Source organism: Nicotiana attenuata, chromosome 2 (genome assembly GCF_001879085.1).
Source record: "Nicotiana attenuata strain UT chromosome 2, NIATTr2, whole genome shotgun sequence".
In the NCBI taxonomy this organism is placed as follows: domain Eukaryota; kingdom Viridiplantae; phylum Streptophyta; class Magnoliopsida; order Solanales; family Solanaceae; genus Nicotiana; species Nicotiana attenuata.
Genome location: NC_031990.1, coordinates 29,576,604 through 29,583,781, shown reverse-complemented (window position 1 = coordinate 29,583,781; position 7,178 = coordinate 29,576,604).

Genomic DNA, 7,178 nt, shown 5'->3' with positions numbered 1-7,178 from the left:
AGGGTGGTGAGCTGTGTGATTTGTCTATTAAACACATAAATGTAACAAAAAATCTGTATATTCACCCATGTGTAGGACGTATAGTTGCTTCTTCGGGTATAATTTATTTGTTAGCGTTTTGGACATGTATAGTCTTTCCAACCTTGTCCAAATGCCACATGCGGTGTCTTCATCAATGATGTTATTTACCACATCATCTGATAAGTGCAACCTGATTGCAGTAGCAGCCCTTTCATCCAGGTCAGTCCAATCCTTAGCTTTCATGGTATCAGGCTTTTTGGCATCAGCATCTAGTACCTAGTGTAATCCTTGTTGGATGAGTAGATCCCTCATCCTTTTTTGCCATGTTGAGAAACTACTATCTCCGTTAAATTTTGCTACCTCATACTTTACTCCTAACATATTTTTTTTCTCATCGAGTATAGTACTACCGTTAGTGAATAGTACTTCTGCGAACGAGTAGAACATGTTCTCTGATACAAGTTGTTGGGAATAAACTCCCCACAGAAATAATATTCACGGTAATAAAAGCGGAATAATAATGTAGCACCGAGATACGGTAATTAATAAGAATAAAAGAGTGACAACGACACCAAGATTTTTACATGAAAAATCCTTTTGAATAAGGGGAAAAAAACACAGCCCCGAGAGGAGCAACCGATATCACTATAGCAAAGAATTTTACACTTTGCAGTTCCAAGTAAAATACTTCAAAGACCACTACAACACTCAAAAGCAATAGCCCTCTTTTGATATTCCCACCTCACTACAATATCGCCCACTCTCTATTTTCTCACAGGTTAGTTTCTTATACCCTGTCTGTGATGCCTCACTCTTTCTTTCTCACTTTGTTGGTGTGTAGAAATGAGAGCCGAAACTCTCCTTTATAGTGTTGAGCGCCTAGCATATTTGACGATTTGCAGATTTGCAAATCAAATAAGTCTAATGAATCTGACACTTTTCCTTCCTTTTTTTCATCTATGGGGATGGACCCCACAGTAATTATACAAGTGGGGTCTGGAAATCATATTGTGTATATAAACTTTATCCCTACTTTTGTAAGATAGAGATGTTGTTTACAATAAACCACGTCTCAAAGAAAAAACAAATCAAGTTTGAGGAAAGAAATCATTAGTGAAGAAATTATATGTTAGAAATATTGGAGAAAAGAAACAATAACGACAACAACATAATGAGGTAGCCAACACAAAGGATGCAGACGTCCATCCATGAGAATGATATAGCTAGCTAGTCACTTAACGTACATTTAATTACTTTATAATCAAATATATGTGCAAAGAATGTGTGCTTCTTTGTGTGTAATTTCTGTAATTTTATTTCCCTTTCCTTTGCTTTTTCTTATTTCTTTCATGGCCACTCTCTCTCGTTTTTTTCCTGCAAACGAAAATTGTGAAAAGCCATTTAGCGCAGCTAAGATAAGCAGTAAAAATTCTCAAAAAATTGGAAGGACTTCACATTAAGGAAAAAGATATTTTGCACCAAGAGTAAAGAGGCCGATTTATATTAAACATATCACTTCGGATTTCTTGTTTTTTATATGTCAATTTACATTTTTACTAATTTTCCTTAATTTAATTGGCTTTGTTGAGTATTACTTCTATAAGGTTGAATTGAAAAAGGAAAAAGAAAAAAAAACACAACACAAAACAAAAGAAAGAAGAGAGTTGATGTGACAAAGCATAAGAGGAAACTAAAGAATGAATGACTAAACCTTAGGCAAGGCATGCACAATACAAATACTACAAACACCGTATGAATGCGCCATTTGAGGCAATGTCTGACCCACGGACGGATTTAGGGGGGGCGCAAGGGTGTTCATCCGAACACCCTTCGTCGAAAAATTACACTGTCTATATAAGGCAAAATCTGTTTTTTACTTCTATATATTAAGTTTTGAACACCCTTAACACAACCCAAAAGTGTAGTTTAGTGGTTAAGGGGGTTCAAAATTTACATAAGATCATGGGTTCAATTCTCACTAGCTACAAAAAACATTTTTTGAACCCCTTCGTGAAAATCCTGACTCCGCCACTGGTCTGACCCGTGACTCATACTTCCCTTCAAAATTTTCTGATTGTGGTTTCTGCTCTTTGGCCTCATTTACCAAACAAAATGTCCTACTAGTACTATTTTTTCCTTCAACCCCCAATTTTCGGCGAGTTCCTCTCTTTCTATTTCTTCATGCATGAGCAATAGCAACAGTGTGAATTTGTATTGAGCAAAAAATGTATTGCCACGTGGGGTACCTAAAACTGTTTGGGAAGCAAAGCCATGTCATGCTAGCACTATGATGTGGACACCACATCAGCCTTAATTTTACGTACCAATGCTTCCTTGGCTTTTTACTCTTTTGTGTGGGCTAAGGTAAGGGGACTTTAAAATGTGCAGAACATGTAGTTATTACTTATTACTATATATACCTGCCTTGTTATTTTCGTTTTGGGTTTAGCTTGCCTTTGGACATAGATTTCGTTAAAATTTGAAAAAAGAATTTTTAAAGTTGTGTTCAAAAATAAATTTTGGAAGTTGTTATTGTGTTTGGTCATGCATTTTATTTGAAAAAACTTGAAGATTTACGAGTGGAAAAAAAAATTCGCCCAAAAACTACCATAACCCAGATTTTGGGAACTTGAAAAAATAATTCAAAAACTGATCATATTTCATGAACAAATAATATTTTCAAAAAAATTGAAAAAAAAATTGCCAAAATTAATTATGACCAAACAAGTAAGCTCATTAAGAATGTAAGTTTTTCTAATTAAAAGGTTCATTTTTAAAATTCGAATTCGAAACTTCTCAATAATAATGGAAGAATTCTAACGATTTCACCGCACCTTTGCTGGTATAGTTACTCTACATATACTAACTGCTTTCCACTGTCCAAAAGTTGATGGTCTGATGTTACAACTCCCAAATGTACTCGGGGATTCGAGGATTCTGATTCAGAATTCAAATCTTATGATGTTGACTTTGCTATAACTATGTTGAATTTCCACCTCAACCAATTATAATACAAAGGACGATATATAGAGTCCGAAACCAAAATGTTGCTATTTTGGACTCAAAACACATAAATAGGTGTAAAAAAAAAGGTAACAATAATATATATAGCGCCAGAAATAGTGGCGCTATATATTAACGGTAACAGCACCGTTAATATATAGCGCCACTATTTCTGGCGTTATACACTGTGAGTGATATAACGCCACTATTTCTGGCGTTATACACTGACAGTGATATAGCGCCAGAAATAGTGGCGTTATATCCTTTTTTTTCTGACCAGTACAATAATTCAAAATAAAGCGCCAACTTATTTGGCGCTATATATGTAAAAAAAAAAAAAACTTCCCGGCTCCCCATTTTCTATATAAAGAGGTTAGAATCGCATAGAAATGCATTCAAAATTTTTTTTAACTCTTGACGTCTGTTGTTGTTAAATTCTCCAGCATTTTTTTATAATGTCTGAAGAGCGTAGGATAAGAGTTTCATTATATTGGGGTGGTGAGGTTGTGATGGAGAATAACTCCGTGGGCTACAGTTTACCTGCTAAGTGTCATGTTAAATTGCCACTGACAATGGAGTACGATACATTGATATCGTTGTTATGCAAAAAAATGAGTGTGAGGAAACGTTCGGTGATATTTAAAGTAACCGGAAGATATCCTTATTCCGTCACTCCGCAAGGGGTTGCTTTTTACTCGGAGTTTAACATCGACGATGATGAAACTTTGAGTGATTTTTTGAGGACTCCGGACGAATGTCGGGATTTTCTTGTAATCACAATGTTGGAGATGTACGTGAAGGTCGAAGACGTTCCAAAAAATGAGGTTGTGCGTAGTAGAGATAACCCCCAGTCATCGGGGGGTTATTCTGGAACAGTTTTTGCCGGACAAGTTCCGGATGAAAGAGTTATCTTTGATTTAAACTTATCACCGCCGGTGAATGAGCAGCGAGAAAATAATTTATACCCTGCTTTCCATAACTCACAAGACGAGTGGTAAATTTTAATTTTCATTTGTGTTAATTATGTATATATTTGTTGTATTGAATTTGTCTTAACGCTCACATATTTAATAGGGGTTACCGGCCGGATATGAATTTTACAAGTGGCCCATCCGGTAGTCATCACCTAATTGATAACGTCCATCATGAAATTTTATCACATTACGACTTGTAAGTGAAGTGATTTACACAAAATATGAAAATTATTTATTAATTTAGTAGCTTATATTTTTGTTGGTTGTGCAGTGAAAACGAGCAAGTTGAACTCACTCAATTGCCCGAAAATGATGTATTACATCGGGACCTGGCAGATGCACAGAGTCAGGAACAGAACAGTGATTACGATAACAATGCGGATGAATCCGGGGATGAGACACCCTTTGCTCGTGAGGATGGTGATGCAGAGGATGAGGAGGAAGGACCTGATTTGAAGAGAGACCCCCCTAGACGAAGAGTGTATGAGTCCGAAGTGCCGTTTCATTCAAGAGAGATTCCTTACATTGATAACTTGCCAGCCGTGCCGGATGTGGAAGCTCTCACAAGGGATTTTGATGAAATCCGGACAGCAATGTGGGATGAGTCTAGACCAACGGTACTTGCAAAGGGGATGCTTTTTCCTGATAAAGCGCGCCTAAGCAGGGCTTGTAAAATGCACAACGTAAAAGAGTGTCATGAGATGCAGGTATGGGAGTCAAGTCCGACGGTATACAAGGTTGTTTGCCGCAGGTGGTTTTGGCCATGTAATTGGATGTTGCGTGCGACCAAGAAGAAGACAGGTATGTGGAAAGTGGGTAAATACATTCCCACCCACACATGCGAAATGGACACATTCAACGGGAATCACTTCAACTTGGATATTGACTTGATTTCTCTTGTTCTTATTCCACACATCGAACAGTCCATAAGGTATAAAATCAAAGAGTGCATTACATCAGTCCAGCAGGAACATGGCCATACCATTACTAAAAGAAAGGCATTTCTCGGGCGCAAACGAGCGTTTGAAATAGTGTATGGTAACTGGGATAAGTCATTTGCAGATCTGCCTAGGTACATGGCTGCACTACAGCATTTTAACCCCGGGACGGTTGTTGAGTGGAAGCTTGAGCGAAGTGCAGGTAAACCAGAATATATATTCAATTACGTGTTCTGGGCGTTTAAACCAGCAATTGATGGTTTTTCGCATTGTCGCCCCGTAATATCCATAGACGGCACTCATGTCTATGGAAAGTACGATATCAAGCTGTTAATAGCCGTGGCAGTAGATGCTAATGGACAGATATTTCCTCTAGCTTTTGCTATTTGTGCCAATGAAAGCCAAGAGACGTGGACGTTGTTTTTGAACCATATGAAAGAGCACGTTGTGAAACAGCGTTCCGGTATCTGTCTAATATCTGATCGGCACGGTGGTATCTTAAGTTCTGTGGAGAACTTGCCTGCATGGCAAGAACCTTATGCCTACCATCGTTACTGTGTTAGGCATTTGAAAGCCAATTTCCAGAAGGCATATCCCAATAAGGATCTGCATGATTTGATGTGGATGGCAGCAACAGACCACCAACAACATAAATTCCGGAGGCACATGGAATATATCAGGCAAGAAGACGAGGCAGCCTATCGTTGGTTAATGCGACATGACCCTGAAAAGTGGACTTTGCATGCGGATGGTGGCAGACGATGGGGAACTCTGACTACAAATGTGTCAGAGTCTTTCAACGGGTTATTGAAGTCGGCAAGAGGATTGCCTGTCACAGCCATGGTGCGGATGTTGTTCAAGAAAATGGCGGAGAGGTTCGTTGAAAGGTCTGCGGCTGCAACGTCATTGATGGAAAGGGGTGTTGAATTTATGCCAGTGCCGATGACGAGATTCGAGAAATACAGACGACGAGCACATTGGCATTCATTTTTGCAGTATGATAATGAAAGAAATGTTTTTGAAGTTCGCACCGCTATCCATCAAAATCGGGGTAATAATGTGCATACTGTAAATGAATCTGCAAGGTTATGCTCTTGTGGAAAATGGTCCATCTACCACATGCCTTGCTTACATGCCATCAAGTGCTTTCAACAAGTTGGTTTAGGTGCAACCAACTACGTTGATCGACAATATAGTGTTTCGAAGTACCTAAACACATATAGTGGTCAGTTGCAGCCACTGGGTGCTGAGCATTATTGGCCTCATGAACCATTTAAAATGGTGTGTAACAAGTCCTATTTGCGTAAAATACAGGTGCAGAAGAGAACGCGTATACGGAACCACATGGATGTTAGTGATACAGTTTATGCGCGAAATAAATATGTCGTCCACCCTAGACCGATCATCCCTCTCATAATGTAAAGGATGCCATGCAGGCGGAGTCGGTATAGGCTGCGGCAGGCCAAACTGATGAAAAACCCGCTCTGAGGCATGATGCTCCACAATATCGAGGCATGTGAGAGGGACAGAAGCCCTCCAAATATGTCGGCCGAACGTACAATACCCTGGCAGGGTACCTATCACCTCCTCACTGTACGGCGTCCAGATGAACTATCAAATAACAACACAAACCGTTAGTATCCACAACACTAAATTAAACAATAACTGGTACGTTTAGTTAGATATTCACCTGTGCGTCCTCCAGCAAATCCAAGACATCCCTGATGCGGGGGAGATTATGATGGGCATCATACTCTCGTTCAAGTCTACGACGCATAACCCACCTACAAGCTAGAGGGAGATTCGGAATGTCTACATTAGCCGGTAGCTGTGGTAGAGGTGGCCGAAGCTGCAGAAATCGCTCATAGACCCAAACCTAACATAGAAAGTTGATGTATAGTGTCAGATAAACTATAACTACGTAGAATTGTAACTAACGGACATATTCGTTGAATATGTTGTCACCTGTAGAAGCGGCAGGAAGCCACAAACGTCTCTCTGTGTGCCCATGGAAGCCCGACACATCTGCCTGTACAAAAATGAGAGGACAGCACCACCCCAGCTGTAGCTGGCTGTATCCTCGAACCGGGTGATATGATGCAGAAAACGGAGGCTCACTAGGTTCCCCGAAGTGTTCGGGGAACCAAGACCCCCCCCCCCCCGAACTAAGACGGAGGCACGACGACAACGCGTCCGTGTAGTCGTCGCGTCGACCAACTCCACCCGTCCGTCCGTGTACGCC